Source organism: Euwallacea fornicatus, unplaced genomic scaffold (assembly GCF_040115645.1).
Source record: "Euwallacea fornicatus isolate EFF26 unplaced genomic scaffold, ASM4011564v1 scaffold_86, whole genome shotgun sequence".
NCBI lineage: Eukaryota > Metazoa > Arthropoda > Insecta > Coleoptera > Curculionidae > Euwallacea > Euwallacea fornicatus.
The window spans coordinates 322,519-345,555 of record NW_027096054.1 but is presented as its reverse complement, the minus strand read 5'-3'; positions in this window follow the sequence as shown (position 1 = coordinate 345,555).

The window sequence follows — 23,037 nt, the reverse complement described above, 5'->3', positions numbered from 1 at the left end:
CGAAGTTATCGACCTACAAAGCTCGAAAAGTAAAAAATGTTGTGTGTTTGAGCACGTAAAGTACTATTTACCTTGAAAGCTCAACAAGATACAATCATGATGTGTTGTGTCATGTTAAAGATCTCGACCACCTGATTAATATGAATCATCGTTGAAGAAATTTTGATTTCATTTGCCGAAGTTATCGAGCTACAAAGCTCGAAAAGTCAAAAATGTTGTGTGTTTGAGCACGTAAAGTACTATTTATCTTGGAAGCTCAACAACATACAATCATGATGTGTTGTGTCGTGTTAAAGATCTCGACCACCAGATTAATATGAGTCTTTGTTGAAGAAATTTTGAGTTCATTTGCCGAAGTTATCGATCTACAAAGCTCGAAAAGTCAAAAATGTTGTGTGGTTGAGCACGTAAAGTACTATTTATCTTGGAAGCTCAACAAGATACAAACATGATGTGATGTGTCATGTTAAAGATCTCAACCACCTGATTAATATGAGTCATCGTTGAAGACATTTGGATTTCATTTGCCGAAGTTATCGAGCTACAAAACTCGAAAAGTCAAAAATGTTGTGTGTTTGAGCACGTAAAGTACTATTTATCTTGGAAGTTCAACAAGATACAATCATGATGTGTTGTGTCATGTTAAAGATCTCAACCTCCTGATTAATATGAGTCTTTGTTGAAGACATTTGGATTTCATTTGCCGAAGTTATCGACGTACAAAGCTCGAAAAGTCAAAAATGTTGTGTGTTTGAGCACGTAAAGTACTATTTATCTTGGAAGCTCAACAAGATACAATCATGATGTGTTGTGTCGTGTTAAAGATCTCGACCACCTGATTAATATGAGTCGTCGTTGAAGACATTTGGATTTCATTTGCCGAAGTTATCGAGCTACAAAGCTCGAAAAGTCAAAAATGTTGTGTGTTTGAGCACGTAAAGTACTATTTATCTTGGAAGCTCAACAACATACAATCATGATGTGTTGTGTCGTGTTAAAGATCTCGACCACCAGATTAATATGAGTCTTTGTTGAAGAAATTTTGAGTTCATTTGCCGAAGTTATCGATCTACAAAGCTCGAAAAGTCAAAAATGTTGTGTGGTTGAGCACGTAAAGTACTATTTATCTTGGAAGCTCAACAAGATACAAACATGATGTGATGTGTCATGTTAAAGATCTCAACCACCTGATTAATATGAGTCATCGTTGAAGACATTTGGATTTCATTTGCCGAAGTTATCGAGCTACAAAACTCGAAAAGTCAAAAATGTTGTGTGTTTGAGCACGTAAAGTACTATTTATCTTGGAAGTTCAACAAGATACAATCATGATGTGTTGTGTCATGTTAAAGATCTCAACCACCTGATTAATATGAGTCTTTGTTGAAGACATTTGGATTTCATTTGCCGAAGTTATCGACGTACAAAGCTCGAAAAGTCAAAAATGTTGTGTGTTTGAGCACGTAAAGTACTATTTATCTTGTAAGCTCAACAAGTTACAATGATGATGTGTTGTGTCATGTTAAAGATCTCGACCACCTGATTAATATGAGTCGTCGTTGAAGACATTTGGATTTCATTTGCCGAAATTATCGAGCTACAAATTTGGAAAGTCAAAAAAGTTGTGTGTTTGAGCACGTAAAGTACTATTTACCTTGGAAGCTCAACAAGATTCAAGTATGATATGTTGTGTCATGTTAAAGATCTCGTTAAGCTGCTTAATTTGAGTCATAGTTGAAGAAATTTTGAGTTCATTTACCGAAATTATCGACCTAGAAAGCTCGAAAAGTCAAAAAAGTTGTGTGTTTGAGCACGTAAAGTACTATTTACCTTGGAAGCTCAACAAGATACAATCATGATGTGTTGTGTCATGTTAAAGATCTCGACCACCTGATTAATATGAGTCATCGTTGAAGACATTTGGATTTCATTTGCCGAAATTATCGAGCTACAAATTTGGAAAGTCAAAAAAGTTGTGTGTTTGAGCACGTAAAGTACTATTTACCTTGGAAGCTCAACAAGATTCAAGTATGATATGTTGTGTCATGTTAAAGATCTCGTTAAGCTGCTTAATTTGAGTCATAGTTGAAGAAATTTTGAGTTCATTTACCGAAATTATCGACCTAGAAAGCTCGAAAAGTCAAAAAAGTTGTGTGTTTGAGCACGTAAAGTACTATTTACCTTGGAAGCTCAACAAGATACAATCATGATGTGTTGTGTCATGTTAAAGATCTCGTCCACTTGATTAATATGAATCATCGTTGAAGACATTTGGATTTCATTTGCCGAAGTTATCGACCTACAAAGCTCGAAAAGTCAAAAATGTTGTGTGTTTGAGCACGTAAAGTACTATTTATCTTGGAAGCTCAACAAGATACAAACATGATGTGTTGTGTCATGTTAAAGATCTCAACCACCTGATTAATATGAGTCTTTGTTGAAGAAATTTGGATTTCATTTGCCAAAGTTATCGACGTACAAAGCTCGAAAAGTAAAAAATGTTGTGTGTTTGAGCACGTAAAGTACTATTTACCTTGGAAGCTCAACAAGATACAATCATGATGTGTTGTGTCATGTTAAAGATCTCGACCACCTGATTAATATGAGTCTTTGTTGAAGAAATTTGGATTTCATTTGCCGAAGTTATCGACGTACAAAGCTCGAAAAGTCAAAAATGTTGTGTGTTTGAGCACGTAAAGTACTATTTATCTTGTAAGCTCAACAAGATACAATCATGATGTGTTGTGTCATGTTAAAGATCTCAACCACCTGATTAATATGAGTCTTTGTTGAAGAAATTTGGATTTCATTTGCCGAAGTTATCGACGTACAAAGCTCGAAAAGTCAAAAATGTTGTGTGTTTGAGCACGTAAAGTACTATTTATCTTGGAAGCTCAACAAGATACAATCATGATGTGTTGTGTCGTGTTAAAGATCTCGACCACCTGATTAATATAAGTCTTTGTTGAAGACATTTGGATTTCATTTGCCGAAGTTATCGACGTACAAAGCTCGAAAAGTCAAAAATGTTGTGTGTTTGAGCACGTAAAGTACTATTTACCTTGGAAGCTCAACAAGATACAATCATGATGTGTTGTGTCATGTTAAAGATCTCGTCCACTTGATTAATATGAATCATCGTTGAAGACATTTGGATTTCATTTGCCGAAGTTATCGACCTACAAAGCTCGAAAAGTCAAAAATGTTGTGTGTTTGAGCACGTAAAGTACTATTTATCTTGGAAGCTCAACAAGATACAAACATGATGTGTTGTGTCATGTTAAAGATCTCAACCACCTGATTAATATGAGTCTTTGTTGAAGAAATTTGGATTTCATTTGCCGAAGTTTTCGACGTACAAAGCTCGAAAAGTAAAAAATGTTGTGTGTTTGAGCACGTAAAGTACTATTTACCTTGGAAGCTCAACAAGATACAATCATGATGTGTTGTGTCATGTTAAAGATCTCGTCCACTTGATTAATATGAATCATCGTTGAAGACATTTGGATTTCATTTGCCGAAGTTATCGACCTACAAAGCTCGAAAAGTAAAAAATGTTGTGTGTTTGAGCACGTAAAGTACTATTTACCTTGAAAGCTCAACAAGATACAATCATGATGTGTTGTGTCATGTTAAAGATCTCGACCACCTGATTAATATGAATCATCGTTGAAGAAATTTTGATTTCATTTGCCGAAGTTATCGACGTACAAAGCTCGAAAAGTCAAAAATGTTGTGTGTTTGAGCACGTAAAGTACTATTTATCTTGTAAGCTCAACAAGATACAATCATGATGTGTTGTGTCATGTTAAAGATCTCAACCACCTGATTAATATGAGTCTTTGTTGAAGACATTTGGATTTCATTTGCCGAAGTTATCGACGTACAAAGCTCGAAAAGTAAAAAATGTTGTGTGTTTGAGCACGTAAAGTACTATTTACCTTGAAAGCTCAACAAGATACAATCATGATGTGTTGTGTCATGTTAAAGATCTCGACCACCTGATTAATATGAATCATCGTTGAAGAAATTTTGATTTCATTTGCCGAAGTTATCGACGTACAAAGCTCGAAAAGTCAAAAATGTTGTGTGTTTGAGCACGTAAAGTACTATTTATCTTGTAAGCTCAACAAGTTACAATGATGATGTGTTGTGTCATGTTAAAGATCTCGACCACCTGATTAATATGAGTCGTCGTTGAAGACATTTGGATTTCATTTGCCGAAATTATCGAGCTACAAATTTGGAAAGTCAAAAAAGTTGTGTGTTTGAGCACGTAAAGTACTATTTACCTTGGAAGCTCAACAAGATTCAAGTATGATATGTTGTGTCATGTTAAAGATCTCGTTAAGCTGCTTAATTTGAGTCATAGTTGAAGAAATTTTGAGTTCATTTACCGAAATTATCGACCTAGAAAGCTCGAAAAGTCAAAAAAGTTGTGTGTTTGAGCACGTAAAGTACTATTTACCTTGGAAGCTCAACAAGATACAATCATGATGTGTTGTGTCATGTTAAAGATCTCGACCACCTGATTAATATGAGTCATCGTTGAAGACATTTGGATTTCATTTGCCGAAATTATCGAGCTACAAATTTGGAAAGTCAAAAAAGTTGTGTGTTTGAGCACGTAAAGTACTATTTACCTTGGAAGCTCAACAAGATTCAAGTATGATATGTTGTGTCATGTTAAAGATCTCGTTAAGCTGCTTAATTTGAGTCATAGTTGAAGAAATTTTGAGTTCATTTACCGAAATTATCGACCTAGAAAGCTCGAAAAGTCAAAAAAGTTGTGTGTTTGAGCACGTAAAGTACTATTTACCTTGGAAGCTCAACAAGATACAATCATGATGTGTTGTGTCATGTTAAAGATCTCGACCACCTGATTAATATGAATCATCGTTGAAGACATTTGGATTTCATTTGCCGAAGTTATCGACCTACAAAGCTCGAAAAGACAAAAAAGTTGTGTGTTTGAGCACGTAGAGTACTATTTATCTTGAAAGCTCAAAAAGATACAATCATGATGTGTTGTGTCATGTTAAAAATCTCAACCACCTGATTAATATGAGTCTTTGTTGAAGAAATTTGGATTTCATTTGCCGAAGTTATCGACGTACAAAGCTCGAAAAGTCAAAAATGTTGTGTGTTTGAGCACGTAAAGTACTATTTATCTTGGAAGCTCAACAAGATACAATCATGATGTGTTGTGTCGTGTTAAAGATCTCGACCACCTGATTAATATAAGTCTTTGTTGAAGACATTTGGATTTCATTTGCCGAAGTTATCGACGTACAAAGCTCGAAAAGTCAAAAATGTTGTGTGTTTGAGCACGTAAAGTACTATTTATCTTGGAAGCTCAACAAGATACAATCATGATGTGTTGTGTCGTGTTAAAGATCTCGACCACCTGATTAATATGAATCATCGTTGAAGACATTTGGATTTCATTTGCCGAAGTTATCGACCTACAAAGCTCGAAAAGTCAAAAAAGTTGTGTGTTTGAGCACGTAAAGTACTATTTATCTTGTAAGCTCAACAAGATACAAACATGATGTGATGTGTCATGTTAAAGATCTCAACCACCTGATTAATATGAGTCATCGTTGAAGACATTTGGATTTCATTTGCCGAAGTTATCGAGCTACAAAGCTCGAAAAGTCAAAAATGTTGTGTGTTTGAGCACGTAAAGTACTATTTATCTTGGAAGCTCAACAAGATACAATCATGATGTGTTGTGTCGTGTTAAAGATCTCGACCACCTGATTAATATGAGTCATGGTTGAAGACATTTGGATTTCATTTGCCGAAGTTATCGAGCTACAAAGCTCGAAAAGTCAAAAATGTTGTGTGTTTGAGCACGTAAAGTACTATTTATCTTGGAAGCTCAACAAGATACAAACATGATGTGTTGTGTCATGTTAAAGACCTCGACCACCAGATTAATATGAGTCTTTGTTGAAGAAATTTTGAGTTCATTTGCCGAAGTTATCGATCTACAAAGCTCGAAAAGTCAAAAATGTTGTGTGGTTGAGCACGTAAAGTACTATTTATCTTGGAAGCTCAACAAGATACAAACATGATGTGATGTGTCATGTTAAAGATCTCAACCACCTGATTAATATGAGTCATCGTTGAAGACATTTGGATTTCATTTGCCGAAGTTATCGAGCTACAAAGCTCGAAAAGTCAAAAAAGTTGTGTGTTTGAGCACGTAAAGTACTATTTATCTTGGAAGCTCAACAAGATACAAACATGATGTGATGTGTCATGTTAAAGATCTCAACCACCTGATTAATATGAGTCATCGTTGAAGACATTTGGATTTCATTTGCCGAAGTTATCGAGCTACAAAGCTCGAAAAGTCAAAAATGTTGTGTGTTTGAGCACGTAAAGTACTATTTATCTTGGAAGCTCAACAAGATACAATCATGATGTGTTGTGTCATGTTAAAGATCTCGACCACCTTATTAATATGAATCATCGTTGAAGACATTTGGATTTCATTTGCCGAAGTTATCGACCTACAAAGCTCGAAAAGTCAAAAAAGTTGTGTGTTTGAGCACGTAAAGTACTATTTATCTTGTAAGCTCAACAAGATACAAACATGATGTGATGTGTCATGTTAAAGATCTCAACCACCTGATTAATATGAGTCTTTGTTGAAGACATTTGGATTTCATTTGCCGAAGTTATCGACGTACAAAGCTCGAAAAGTCAAAAAAGTTGTGTGTTTGAGCACGTATAGTACTATTTATCTTGGAAGCTCAACAAGATACAATTATGATGTGTTGTGTCATGTTAAAGACCTCGACCACCTGATTAATATGAGTATTGGTTGAAGACATTTGGATTTCATTTGCCTAAGTTATCGACGTACAAAGCTCGAAAAGTCAAAAAAGTTGTGTGTTTGAGCAAGTAGAGTACTATTTATCTTGAAAGCTCAAAAAGATACAATCATGATGTGTTGTGTCATGTTAAAGATCTCAACCACCTGATTAATATGAGTCTTTGTTGAAGACATTTGGATTTCATTTGCCGAAGTTATCGACGTACAAAGCTCGAAAAGTCAAAAATGTTGTGTGTTTGAGCACGTAAAGTACTATTTATCTTGGAAGCTCAACAAGATACAATCATGATGTGTTGTGTCGTGTTAAAGATCTCGACCACCTGATTAATATGAATCATCGTTGAAGACATTTGGATTTCATTTGCCGAAGTTATCGACCTACAAAGCTCGAAAAGTCAAAAAAGTTGTGTGTTTGAGCACGTAAAGTACTATTTATCTTGGAAGCTCAACAAGATACAATCATGATGTGTTGTGTCATGTTAAAGATCTCAACCACCTGATTAATATGAGTCTTTGTTGAAGACATTTGGATTTCATTTGCCGAAGTTATCGACGTACAAAGCTCGAAAAGTCAAAAATGTTGTGTGTTTGAGCACGTAAAGTACTATTTATCTTGGAAGCTCAACAAGATACAATCATGATGTGTTGTGTCGTGTTAAAGATCTCGACCACCTGATTAATATGAGTCTTTGTTGAAGAAATTTGGATTTCATTTGCCGAAATTATCGACGTACAAAGCTCGAAAAGTAAAAAATGTTGTGTGTTTGAGCACGTAAAGTACTATTTATCTTGGAAGCTCAACAAGATACAAACATGATGTGTTGTGTCATGTTAAAGATCTCGACCACCAGATTAATATGAGTCTTTGTTGAAGAAATTTTGAGTTCATTTGCCGAAGTTATCGATCTACAAAGCTCGAAAAGTCAAAAATGTTGTGTGGTTGAGCACGTAAAGTACTATTTATCTTGGAAGCTCAACAAGATACAAACATGATGTGATGTGTCATGTTAAAGATCTCAACCACCTGATTAATATGAGTCATCGTTGAAGACATTTGGATTTCATTTGCCGAAGTTATCGAGCTACAAAGCTCGAAAAGTCAAAAATGTTGTGTGTTTGAGCACGTAAAGTACTATTTATCTTGGAAGCTCAACAAGATACAATCATGATGTGTTGTGTCATGTTAAAGATCTCGACCACCTTATTAATATGAATCATCGTTGAAGACATTTGGATTTCATTTGCCGAAGTTATCGACCTACAAAGCTCGAAAAGTCAAAAATGTTGTGTGTTTGAGCACGTAAAGTACTATTTATCTTGTAAGCTCAACAAGATACAAACATGATGTGATGTGTCATGTTAAAGATCTCAACCACCTGATTAATATGAGTCATCGTTGAAGACAGTTGGATTTCATTTGCCGAAGTTATCGAGCTACAAAGCTCGAAAAGTCAAAAATGTTGTGTGTTTGAGCACGTAAAGTACTATTTATCTTGGAAGCTCAACAAGATACAATCATGATGTGTTGTGTCATGTTACAGATCTCGACCACCTTATTAATATGAATCATCGTTGAAGACATTTGGATTTCATTTGCCGAAGTTATCGACCTACAAAGCTCGAAAAGTCAAAAAAGTTGTGTGTTTGAGCACGTAAAGTACTATTTATCTTGGAAGCTCAACAAGATACAAACATGATGTGATGTGTCATGTTAAAGATCTCAACCACCTGATTAATATGAGTCATCGTTGAAGACATTTGGATTTCATTTGCCGAAGTTATCGAGCTACAAAGCTCGAAAAGTCAAAAATGTTGTGTGTTTGAGCACGTAAAGTACTATTTATCTTGGAAGCTCAACAACATACAATCATGATGTGTTGTGTCGTGTTAAAGATCTCGACCACCAGATTAATATGAGTCTTTGTTGAAGAAATTTTGAGTTCATTTGCCGAAGTTATCGATCTACAAAGCTCGAAAAGTCAAAAATGTTGTGTGGTTGAGCACGTAAAGTACTATTTATCTTGGAAGCTCAACAAGATACAAACATGATGTGATGTGTCATGTTAAAGATCTCAACCACCTGATTAATATGAGTCATCGTTGAAGACATTTGGATTTCATTTGCCGAAGTTATCGAGCTACAAAACTCGAAAAGTCAAAAATGTTGTGTGTTTGAGCACGTAAAGTACTATTTATCTTGGAAGTTCAACAAGATACAATCATGATGTGTTGTGTCATGTTAAAGATCTCAACCACCTGATTAATATGAGTCTTTGTTGAAGACATTTGGATTTCATTTGCCGAAGTTATCGACGTACAAAGCTCGAAAAGTCAAAAATGTTGTGTGTTTGAGCACGTAAAGTACTATTTATCTTGGAAGCTCAACAAGATACAATCATGATGTGTTGTGTCGTGTTAAAGATCTCGACCACCTGATTAATATGAGTCTTTGTTGAAGAAATTTGGATTTCATTTGCCGAAATTATCGACGTACAAAACTCGAAAAGTAAAAAATGTTGTGTGTTTGAGCACGTAAAGTACTATTTATCTTGGAAGCTCAACAAGATACAAACATGATGTGTTGTGTCATGTTAAAGATCTCGACCACCAGATTAATATGAGTCTTTGTTGAAGAAATTTTGAGTTCATTTGCCGAAGTTATCGATCTACAAAGCTCGAAAAGTCAAAAATGTTGTGTGGTTGAGCACGTAAAGTACTATTTATCTTGGAAGCTCAACAAGATACAAACATGATGTGATGTGTCATGTTAAAGATCTCAACCACCTGATTAATATGAGTCATCGTTGAAGACATTTGGATTTCATTTGCCGAAGTTATCGAGCTACAAAGCTCGAAAAGTCAAAAATGTTGTGTGTTTGAGCACGTAAAGTACTATTTATCTTGGAAGCTCAACAAGATACAATCATGATGTGTTGTGTCATGTTAAAGATCTCGACCACCTTATTAATATGAATCATCGTTGAAGACATTTGGATTTCATTTGCCGAAGTTATCGACCTACAAAGCTCGAAAAGTCAAAAATGTTGTGTGTTTGAGCACGTAAAGTACTATTTATCTTGTAAGCTCAACAAGATACAAACATGATGTGATGTGTCATGTTAAAGATCTCAACCACCTGATTAATATGAGTCATCGTTGAAGACATTTGGATTTCATTTGCCGAAGTTATCGAGCTACAAAGCTCGAAAAGTCAAAAATGTTGTGTGTTTGAGCACGTAAAGTACTATTTATCTTGGAAGCTCAACAAGATACAATCATGATGTGTTGTGTCATGTTACAGATCTCGACCACCTTATTAATATGAATCATCGTTGAAGACATTTGGATTTCATTTGCCGAAGTTATCGACCTACAAAGCTCGAAAAGTCAAAAAAGTTGTGTGTTTGAGCACGTAAAGTACTATTTATCTTGGAAGCTCAACAAGATACAAACATGATGTGATGTGTCATGTTAAAGATCTCAACCACCTGATTAATATGAGTCATCGTTGAAGACATTTGGATTTCATTTGCCGAAGTTATCGAGCTACAAAGCTCGAAAAGTCAAAAATGTTGTGTGTTTGAGCACGTAAAGTACTATTTATCTTGGAAGCTCAACAACATACAATCATGATGTGTTGTGTCGTGTTAAAGATCTCGACCACCTGATTAATATGAGTCATCGTTGAAGACATTTGGATTTCATTTGCCGAAGTTATCGAGCTACAAAGCTCGAAAAGTCAAAAATGTTGTGTGTTTGAGCACGTAAAGTACTATTTATCTTGGAAGCTCAACAAGATACAATCATGATGTGTTGTGTCGTGTTAAAGATCTCGACCACCTGATTAATATGAATCATCGTTGAAGACATTTGGATTTCATTTGCCGAAGTTATCGACCTACAAAGCTCGAAAAGTCAAAAATGTTGTGTGTTTGAGCACGTAAAGTACTATTTATCTTGTAAGCTCAACAAGATACAAACATGATGTGATGTGTCATGTTAAAGATCTCAACCACCTGATTAATATGAGTCATCGTTGAAGACATTTGGATTTCATTTGCCGAAGTTATCGAGCTACAAAGCTCGAAAAGTCAAAAATGTTGTGTGTTTGAGCACGTAAAGTACTATTTATCTTGGAAGCTCAACAACATACAATCATGATGTGTTGTGTCGTGTTAAAGATCTCGACCACCAGATTAATATGAGTCTTTGTTGAAGAAATTTTGAGTTCATTTGCCGAAGTTATCGATCTACAAAGCTCGAAAAGTCAAAAATGTTGTGTGGTTGAGCACGTAAAGTACTATTTATCTTGGAAGCTCAACAAGATACAAACATGATGTGATGTGTCATGTTAAAGATCTCAACCACCTGATTAATATGAGTCATCGTTGAAGACATTTGGATTTCATTTGCCGAAGTTATCGAGCTACAAAACTCGAAAAGTCAAAAATGTTGTGTGTTTGAGCACGTAAAGTACTATTTATCTTGGAAGTTCAACAAGATACAATCATGATGTGTTGTGTCATGTTAAAGATCTCAACCACCTGATTAATATGAGTCTTTGTTGAAGACATTTGGATTTCATTTGCCGAAGTTATCGACGTACAAAGCTCGAAAAGTCAAAAATGTTGTGTGTTTGAGCACGTAAAGTACTATTTATCTTGGAAGCTCAACAAGATACAATCATGATGTGTTGTGTCGTGTTAAAGATCTCGACCACCTGATTAATATGAGTCTTTGTTGAAGAAATTTGGATTTCATTTGCCGAAATTATCGACGTACAAAGCTCGAAAAGTAAAAAATGTTGTGTGTTTGAGCACGTAAAGTACTATTTATCTTGGAAGCTCAACAAGATACAAACATGATGTGTTGTGTCATGTTAAAGATCTCGACCACCAGATTAATATGAGTCTTTGTTGAAGAAATTTTGAGTTCATTTGCCGAAGTTATCGATCTACAAAGCTCGAAAAGTCAAAAATGTTGTGTGGTTGAGCACGTAAAGTACTATTTATCTTGGAAGCTCAACAAGATACAAACATGATGTGATGTGTCATGTTAAAGATCTCAACCACCTGATTAATATGAGTCATCGTTGAAGACATTTGGATTTCATTTGCCGAAGTTATCGAGCTACAAAGCTCGAAAAGTCAAAAATGTTGTGTGTTTGAGCACGTAAAGTACTATTTATCTTGGAAGCTCAACAAGATACAATCATGATGTGTTGTGTCATGTTAAAGATCTCGACCACCTTATTAATATGAATCATCGTTGAAGACATTTGGATTTCATTTGCCGAAGTTATCGACCTACAAAGCTCGAAAAGTCAAAAATGTTGTGTGTTTGAGCACGTAAAGTACTATTTATCTTGTAAGCTCAACAAGATACAAACATGATGTGATGTGTCATGTTAAAGATCTCAACCACCTGATTAATATGAGTCATCGTTGAAGACATTTGGATTTCATTTGCCGAAGTTATCGAGCTACAAAGCTCGAAAAGTCAAAAATGTTGTGTGTTTGAGCACGTAAAGTACTATTTATCTTGGAAGCTCAACAAGATACAATCATGATGTGTTGTGTCATGTTACAGATCTCGACCACCTTATTAATATGAATCATCGTTGAAGACATTTGGATTTCATTTGCCGAAGTTATCGACCTACAAAGCTCGAAAAGTCAAAAAAGTTGTGTGTTTGAGCACGTAAAGTACTATTTATCTTGGAAGCTCAACAAGATACAAACATGATGTGATGTGTCATGTTAAAGATCTCAACCACCTGATTAATATGAGTCATCGTTGAAGACATTTGGATTTCATTTGCCGAAGTTATCGAGCTACAAAGCTCGAAAAGTCAAAAATGTTGTGTGTTTGAGCACGTAAAGTACTATTTATCTTGGAAGCTCAACAACATACAATCATGATGTGTTGTGTCGTGTTAAAGATCTCGACCACCTGATTAATATGAGTCATCGTTGAAGACATTTGGATTTCATTTGCCGAAGTTATCGAGCTACAAAGCTCGAAAAGTCAAAAATGTTGTGTGTTTGAGCACGTAAAGTACTATTTATCTTGGAAGCTCAACAAGATACAATCATGATGTGTTGTGTCGTGTTAAAGATCTCGACCACCTGATTAATATGAATCATCGTTGAAGACATTTGGATTTCATTTGCCGAAGTTATCGACCTACAAAGCTCGAAAAGTCAAAAAAGTTGTGTGTTTGAGCACGTAAAGTACTATTTATCTTGGAAGCTCAACAAGATACAATCATGATGTGTTGTGTCGTGTTAAAGATCTCGACCACCTGATTAATATGAATCATCGTTGAAGACATTTGGATTTCATTTGCCGAAGTTATCGACCTACAAAGCTCGAAAAGTCAAAAAAATTGTGTGTTTGAGCACGTAAAGTACTATTTATCTTGGAAGCTCAACAAGATACAAACATGATGTGATGTGTCATGTTAAACATCTCAACCACCTGATTAATATGAGTCTTTGTTGAAGAAATTTGGATTTCATTTGCCGAAGTTATCGACGTACAAAGCTCGAAAAGTCAAAAATGTTGTGTGTTTGAGCACGTAAAGTACTATTTATCTTGGAAGCTCAACAAGATACAATCATGATGTGTTGTGTCGTGTTAAAGATCTCGACCACCTGATTAATATAAGTCTTTGTTGAAGACATTTGGATTTCATTTGCCGAAGTTATCGACGTACAAAGCTCGAAAAGTCAAAAATGTTGTGTGTTTGAGCACGTAAAGTACTATTTATCTTGGAAGCTCAACAAGATACAATCATGATGTGTTGTGTCGTGTTAAAGATCTCGACCACCTGATTAATATGAATCATCGTTGAAGACATTTGGATTTCATTTGCCGAAGTTATCGACCTACAAAGCTCGAAAAGTCAAAAAAGTTGTGTGTTTGAGCACGTAAAGTACTATTTATCTTGGAAGCTCAACAAGATACAATCATGATGTGTTGTGTCGTGTTAAAGATCTCGACCACCAGATTAATATGAGTCTTTGTTGAAGAAATTTTGAGTTCATTTGCCGAAGTTATCGATCTACAAAGCTCGAAAAGTCAAAAATGTTGTGTGGTTGAGCACGTAAAGTACTATTTATCTTGGAAGCTCAACAAGATACAAACATGATGTGATGTGTCATGTTAAAGACCTCGACCACCTGATTAATATGAGTATTGGTTGAAGACATTTGGATTTCATTTGCCTAAGTTATCGACGTACAAAGCTCGAAAAGTCAAAAATGTTGTGTGTTTGAGCACGTAAAGTACTATTTATCTTGGAAGCTCAACAAGATACAATCATGATGTGTTGTGTCGTGTTAAAGATCTCGACCACCAGATTAATATGAGTCTTTGTTGAAGAAATTTTGAGTTCATTTGCCGAAGTTATCGATCTACAAAGCTCGAAAAGTCAAAAATGTTGTGTGGTTGAGCACGTAAAGTACTATTTATCTTGGAAGCTCAACAAGATACAAACATGATGTGATGTGTCATGTTAAAGATCTCAACCACCTGATTAATATGAGTCATCGTTGAAGACATTTGGATTTCATTTGCCGAAGTTATCGACGTACAAAGCTCGAAAAGTCAAAAATGTTGTGTGTTTGAGCACGTAAAGTACTATTTATCTTGGAAGCTCAACAAGATACAATCATGATGTGTTGTGTCGTGTTAAAGATCTCGACCACCTGATTAATATGAATCATCGTTGAAGACATTTGGATTTCATTTGCCGAAGTTATCGACCTACAAAGCTCGAAAAGTCAAAAAAGTTGTGTGTTTGAGCACGTAAAGTACTATTTATCTTGGAAGCTCAACAAGATACAATCATGATGTGTTGTGTCATGTTAAAGATCTCAACCACCTGATTAATATGAGTCTTTGTTGAAGACATTTGGATTTCATTTGCCGAAGTTATCGACGTACAAAGCTCGAAAAGTCAAAAATGTTGTGTGTTTGAGCACGTAAAGTACTATTTATCTTGGAAGCTCAACAAGATACAATCATGATGTGTTGTGTCGTGTTAAAGATCTCGACCACCTGATTAATATGAATCATCGTTGAAGACATTTGGATTTCATTTGCCGAAGTTATCGACCTACAAAGCTCGAAAAGTCAAAAAAGTTGTGTGTTTGAGCACGTAAAGTACTATTTATCTTGGAAGCTCAACAAGATACAATCATGATGTGTTGTGTCATGTTAAAGATCTCAACCACCTGATTAATATGAGTCTTTGTTGAAGACATTTGGATTTCATTTGCCGAAGTTATCGACGTACAAAGCTCGAAAAGTCAAAAAAGTTGTGTGTTTGAGCACGTAGAGTACTATTTATCTTGAAAGCTCAAAAAGATACAATCATGATGTGTTGTGTCATGTTAAAGATCTCAACCACCTGATTAATATGAGTCATCGTTGAAGACATTTGGATTTCATTTGCCGAAGTTATCGAGCTACAAAACTCGAAAAGTCAAAAATGTTGTGTGTTTGAGCACGTAAAGTACTATTTATCTTGGAAGTTCAACAAGATACAATCATGATGTGTTGTGTCATGTTAAAGATCTCAACCACCTGATTAATATGAGTCTTTGTTGAAGACATTTGGATTTCATTTGCCGAAGTTATCGACGTACAAAGCTCGAAAAGTCAAAAATGTTGTGTGTTTGAGCACGTAAAGTACTATTTATCTTGGAAGCTCAACAAGATACAATCATGATGTGTTGTGTCGTGTTAAAGATCTCGACCACCTGATTAATATGAGTCTTTGTTGAAGACATTTGGATTTCATTTGCCGAAGTTATCGACGTACAAAGCTCGAAAAGTCAAAAATGTTGTGTGTTTGAGCACGTAAAGTACTATTTATCTTGAAAGCTCAAAAAGATACAATCATGATGTGTTGTGTCGTGTTAAAGATCTCGACCACCTGATTAATATGAATCATCGTTGAAGACATTTGGATTTCATTTGCCGAAGTTATCGACCTACAAAGCTCGAAAAGTCAAAAAAGTTGTGTGTTTGAGCACGTAAAGTACTATTTATCTTGGAAGCTCAAAAAGATACAATCATGATGTGTTGTGTCATGTTAAAGATCTGAACCACCTGATTAATATGAGTATTTGTTGAAGACATTTGGATTTCATTTGCCTAAGTTATCGACGTACAAAGCTCGAAAAGTCAAAAATGTTGTGTGTTTGAGCACGTAAAGTACTATTTATCTTGGAAGCTCAACAAGATACAATCATGATGTGTTGTGTCGTGTTAAAGATCTCCACCACCTGATTAATATGAGTATTGGTTGAAGACATTTGGATTTCATTTGCCTAAGTTATCGACGTACAAAGCTCGAAAAGTCAAAAAAGTTGTGTGTTTGAGCACGTAAAGTACTATTTATCTTGGAAGCTCAACAAGATACAATCATGATGTGTTGTGTCGTGTTAAAGATCTCGACCACCAGATTAATATGAGTCTTTGTTGAAGAAATTTTGAGTTCATTTGCCGAAGTTATCGATCTACAAAGCTCGAAAAGTCAAAAATGTTGTGTGGTTGAGCACGTAAAGTACTATTTATCTTGGAAGCTCAACAAGATACAAACATGATGTGATGTGTCATGTTAAAGACCTCGACCACCTGATTAATATGAGTATTGGTTGAAGACATTTGGATTTCATTTGCCTAAGTTATCGACGTACAAAGCTCGAAAAGTCAAAAATGTTGTGTGTTTGAGCACGTAAAGTACTATTTATCTTGGAAGCTCAACAAGATACAATCATGATGTGTTGTGTCGTGTTAAAGATCTCGACCACCAGATTAATATGAGTCTTTGTTGAAGAAATTTTGAGTTCATTTGCCGAAGTTATCGATCTACAAAGCTCGAAAAGTCAAAAATGTTGTGTGGTTGAGCACGTAAAGTACTATTTATCTTGGAAGCTCAACAAGATACAAACATGATGTGATGTGTCATGTTAAAGATCTCAACCACCTGATTAATATGAGTCATCGTTGAAGACATTTGGATTTCATTTGCCGAAGTTATCGACGTACAAAGCTCGAAAAGTCAAAAATGTTGTGTGTTTGAGCACGTAAAGTACTATTTATCTTGGAAGCTCAACAAGATACAATCATGATGTGTTGTGTCGTGTTAAAGATCTCGACCACCTGATTAATATGAATCATCGTTGAAGACATTTGGATTTCATTTGCCGAAGTTATCGACCTACAAAGCTCGAAAAGTCAAAAAAGTTGTGTGTTTGAGCACGTAAAGTACTATTTATCTTGGAAGCTCAACAAGATACAATCATGATGTGTTGTGTCATGTTAAAGATCTCAACCACCTGATTAATATGAGTCTTTGTTGAAGACATTTGGATTTCATTTGCCGAAGTTATCGACGTACAAAGCTCGAAAAGTCAAAAATGTTGTGTGTTTGAGCACGTAAAGTACTATTTATCTTGGAAGCTCAACAAGATACAATCATGATGTGTTGTGTCGTGTTAAAGATCTCGACCACCTGATTAATATGAATCATCGTTGAAGACATTTGGATTTCATTTGCCGAAGTTATCGACCTACAAAGCTCGAAAAGTCAAAAAAGTTGTGTGTTTGAGCACGTAAAGTACTATTTATCTTGGAAGCTCAACAAGATACAATCATGATGTGTTGTGTCATGTTAAAGATCTCAACCACCTGATTAATATGAGTCTTTGTTGAAGACATTTGGATTTCATTTGCCGAAGTTATCGACGTACAAAGCTCGAAAAGTCAAAAAAGTTGTGTGTTTGAGCACGTAGAGTACTATTTATCTTGAAAGCTCAAAAAGATACAATCATGATGTGTTGTGTCATGTTAAAGATCTCAACCACCTGATTAATATGAGTCATCGTTGAAGACATTTGGATTTCATTTGCCGAAGTTATCGAGCTACAAAACTCGAAAAGTCAAAAATGTTGTGTGTTTGAGCACGTAAAGTACTATTTATCTTGGAAGTTCAACAAGATACAATCATGATGTGTTGTGTCATGTTAAAGATCTCAACCACCTGATTAATATGAGTCTTTGTTGAAGACATTTGGATTTCATTTGCCGAAGTTATCGACGTACAAAGCTCGAAAAGTCAAAAATGTTGTGTGTTTGAGCACGTAAAGTACTATTTATCTTGGAAGCTCAACAAGATACAATCATGATGTGTTGTGTCGTGTTAAAGATCTCGACCACCTGATTAATATGAGTCTTTGTTGAAGACATTTGGATTTCATTTGCCGAAGTTATCGACGTACAAAGCTCGAAAAGTCAAAAATGTTGTGTGTTTGAGCACGTAAAGTACTATTTATCTTGAAAGCTCAAAAAGATACAATCATGATGTGTTGTGTCATGTTAAAGATCTCAACCACCTGATTAATATGAGTCATCGTTGAAGACATTTGGATTTCATTTGCCGAAGTTATCGAGCTACAAAACTCGAAAAGTCAAAAATGTTGTGTGTTTGAGCACGTAAAGTACTATTTATCTTGGAAGTTCAACAAGATACAATCATGATGTGTTGTGTCATGTTAAAGATCTCAACCACCTGATTAATATGAGTCTTTGTTGAAGACATTTGGATTTCATTTGCCGAAGTTATCGACGTACAAAGCTCGAAAAGTCAAAAATGTTGTGTGTTTGAGCACGTAAAGTACTATTTATCTTGGAAGCTCAACAAGATACAAACATGATGTGTTGTGTCATGTTAAAGATCTCGACCACCAGATTAATATGAGTCTTTGTTGAAGAAATTTTGAGTTCATTTGCCGAAGTTATCGATCTACAAAGCTCGAAAAGTCAAAAATGTTGTGTGGTTGAGCACGTAAAGTACTATTTATCTTGGAAGCTCAACAAGATACAAACATGATGTGATGTGTCATGTTAAAGATCTCAACCACCTGATTAATATGAGTCATCGTTGAAGACATTTGGATTTCATTTGCCGAAGTTATCGAGCTACAAAGCTCGAAAAGTCAAAAATGTTGTGTGTTTGAGCACGTAAAGTACTATTTATCTTGGAAGCTCAACAAGATACAATCATGATGTGTTGTGTCATGTTAAAGATCTCAACCACCTGATTAATATGAGTCTTTGTTGAAGACATTTGGATTTCATTTGCCGAAGTTATCGACGTACAAAGCTCGAAAAGTCAAAAAAGTTGTGTGTTTGACCACGTAGAGTACTATTTATCTTGAAAGCTCAAAAAGATACAATCATGATGTGTTGTGTCATGTTAAAGATCTCAACCACCTGATTAATATGAGTCATCGTTGAAGACATTTGGATTTCATTTGCCGAAGTTATCGAGCTACAAAACTCGAAAAGTCAAAAATGTTGTGTGGTTGAGCACGTAAAGTACTATTTATCTTGGAAGCTCAACAAGATACAAACATGATGTGATGTGTCATGTTAAAGATCTCAACCACCTGATTAATATGAGTCATCGTTGAAGACATTTGGATTTCATTTGCCGAAGTTATCGAGCTACAAAGCTCGAAAAGTCAAAAATGTTGTGTGTTTGAGCACGTAAAGTACTATTTATCTTGGAAGCTCAACAAGATACAAACATGATGTGATGTGTCATGTTAAAGATCTCAACCACCTGATTAATATGAGTCATCGTTGAAGACATTTGGATTTCATTTGCCGAAGTTATCGAGCTACAAAGCTCGAAAAGTCAAAAATGTTGTGTGTTTGAGCACGTAAAGTACTATTTATCTTGGAAGCTCAACAAGATACAATCATGATGTGTTGTGTCGTGTTAAAGATCTCGACCACCTGATTAATATAAGTCTTTGTTGAAGACATTTGGATTTCATTTGCCGAAGTTATCGACCTACAAAGCTCGAAAAGTCAAAAAAGTTGTGTGTTTGAGCACGTAAAGTACTATTTATCTTGGAAGCTCAACAAGATACAATCATGATGTGTTGTGTCATGTTAAAGATCTCAACCACCTGATTAATATGAGTCTTTGTTGAAGACATTTGGATTTCATTTGCCGAAGTTATCGACGTACAAAGCTCGAAAAGTCAAAAAAGTTGTGTGTTTGACCACGTAGAGTACTATTTATCTTGAAAGCTCAAAAAGATACAATCATGATGTGTTGTGTCATGTTAAAGATCTCAACCACCTGATTAATATGAGTCATCGTTGAAGACATTTGGATTTCATTTGCCGAAGTTATCGAGCTACAAAACTCGAAAAGTCAAAAATGTTGTGTGTTTGAGCACGTAAAGTACTATTTATCTTGGAAGTTCAACAAGATACAATCATGATGTGTTGTGTCATGTTAAAGATCTCAACCACCTGATTAATATGAGTCTTTGTTGAAGACATTTGGATTTCATTTGCCGAAGTTATCGACGTACAAAGCTCGAAAAGTCAAAAATGTTGTGTGTTTGAGCACGTAAAGTACTATTTATCTTGGAAGCTCAACAAGATACAATCATGATGTGTTGTGTCGTGTTAAAGATCTCGACCACCTGATTAATATGAGTCTTTGTTGAAGAAATTTGAATTTCATTTGCCGAAATTATCGACGTACAAAGCTCGAAAAGTAAAAAATGTTGTGTGTTTGAGCACGTAAAGTACTATTTATCTTGGAAGCTCAACAAGATACAAACATGATGTGTTGTGTCATGTTAAAGATCTCGACCACCAGATTAATATGAGTCTTTGTTGAAGAAATTTTGAGTTCATTTGCCGAAGTTATCGATCTACAAAGCTCGAAAAGTCAAAAATGTTGTGTGGTTGAGCACGTAAAGTACTATTTATCTTGGAAGCTCAACAAGATACAAACATGATGTGATGTGTCATGTTAAAGATCTCAACCACCTGATTAATATGAGTCATCGTTGAAGACATTTGGATTTCATTTGCCGAAGTTATCGAGCTACAAAGCTCGAAAAGTCAAAAATGTTGTGTGTTTGAGCACGTAAAGTACTATTTATCTTGGAAGCTCAACAAGATACAATCATGATGTGTTGTGTCATGTTAAAGATCTCGACCACCTTATTAATATGAATCATCGTTGAAGACATTTGGATTTCATTTGCCGAAGTTATCGACCTACAAAGCTCGAAAAGTCAAAAATGTTGTGTGTTTGAGCACGTAAAGTACTATTTATCTTGTAAGCTCAACAAGATACAAACATGATGTGATGTGTCATGTTAAAGATCTCAACCACCTGATTAATATGAGTCATCGTTGAAGACATTTGGATTTCATTTGCCGAAGTTATCGAGCTACAAAGCTCGAAAAGTCAAAAATGTTGTGTGTTTGAGCACGTAAAGTACTATTTATCTTGGAAGCTCAACAAGATACAATCATGATGTGTTGTGTCATGTTACAGATCTCGACCACCTTATTAATATGAATCATCGTTGAAGACATTTGGATTTCATTTGCCGAAGTTATCGACCTACAAAGCTCGAAAAGTCAAAAAAGTTGTGTGTTTGAGCACGTAAAGTACTATTTATCTTGGAAGCTCAACAAGATACAAACATGATGTGATGTGTCATGTTAAAGATCTCAACCACCTGATTAATATGAGTCATCGTTGAAGACATTTGGATTTCATTTGCCGAAGTTATCGAGCTACAAAGCTCGAAAAGTCAAAAATGTTGTGTGTTTGAGCACGTAAAGTACTATTTATCTTGGAAGCTCAACAACATACAATCATGATGTGTTGTGTCGTGTTAAAGATCTCGACCACCTGATTAATATGAATCATCGTTGAAGACATTTGGATTTCATTTGCCGAAGTTATCGACCTACAAAGCTCGAAAAGACAAAAAAGTTGTGTGTTTGAGCACGTAAAGTACTATTTATCTTGAAAGCTCAAAAAGATACAATCATGATGTGTTGTGTCATGTTAAACATCTCAACCACCTGATTAATATGAGTCTTTGTTGAAGACATTTGGATTTCATTTGCCGAAGTTATCGACGTACAAAGCTCGAAAAGTCAAAAATGTTGTGTGTTTGACCACGTAAAGTACTATTTATCTTGGAAGCTCAACAAGATACAAACATGATGTGATGTGTCATGTTAAAGATCTCAACCACCTGATTAATATGAGTCATCGTTGAAGACATTTGGATTTCATTTGCCGAAGTTATCGAGCTACAAAGCTCGAAAAGTCAAAAATGTTGTGTGTTTGAGCACGTAAAGTACTATTTATCTTGGAAGCTCAACAAGATACAAACATGATGTGATGTGTCATGTTAAAGATCTCAACCACCTGATTAATATGAGTCATCGTTGAAGACATTTGGATTTCATTTGCCGAAGTTATCGAGCTACAAAGCTCGAAAAGTCAAAAATGTTGTGTGTTTGAGCACGTAAAGTACTATTTATCTTGGAAGCTCAACAAGATACAATCATGATGTGTTGTGTCGTGTTAAAGATCTCGACCACCTGATTAATATAAGTCTTTGTTGAAGACATTTGGATTTCATTTGCCGAAGTTATCGACGTACAAAGCTCGAAAAGTCAAAAATGTTGTGTGTTTGAGCACGTAAAGTACTATTTATCTTGGAAGCTCAACAAGATACAATCATGATGTGTTGTGTCGTGTTAAAGATCTCGACCACCTGATTAATATGAATCATCGTTGAAGACATTTGGATTTCATTTGCCGAAGTTATCGACCTACAAAGCTCGAAAAGTCAAAAAAGTTGTGTGTTTGAGCACGTAAAGTACTATTTATCTTGGAAGCTCAACAAGATACAATCATGATGTGTTGTGTCATGTTAAAGATCTCAACCACCTGATTAATATGAGTCTTTGTTGAAGACATTTGGATTTCATTTGCCGAAGTTATCGACGTACAAAGCTCGAAAAGTCAAAAAAGTTGTGTGTTTGAGCACGTATAGTACTATTTATCTTGGAAGCTCAACAAGATACAATTATGATGTGTTGTGTCATGTTAAAGACCTCGACCACCTGATTAATATGAGTATTGGTTGAAGACATTTGGATTTCATTTGCCTAAGTTATCGACGTACAAAGCTCGAAAAGTCAAAAAAGTTGTGTGTTTGAGCACGTAGAGTACTATTTATCTTGAAAGCTCAAAAAGATACAATCATGATGTGTTGTGTCATGTTAAAGATCTCAACCACCTGATTAATATGAGTCATCGTTGAAGACAT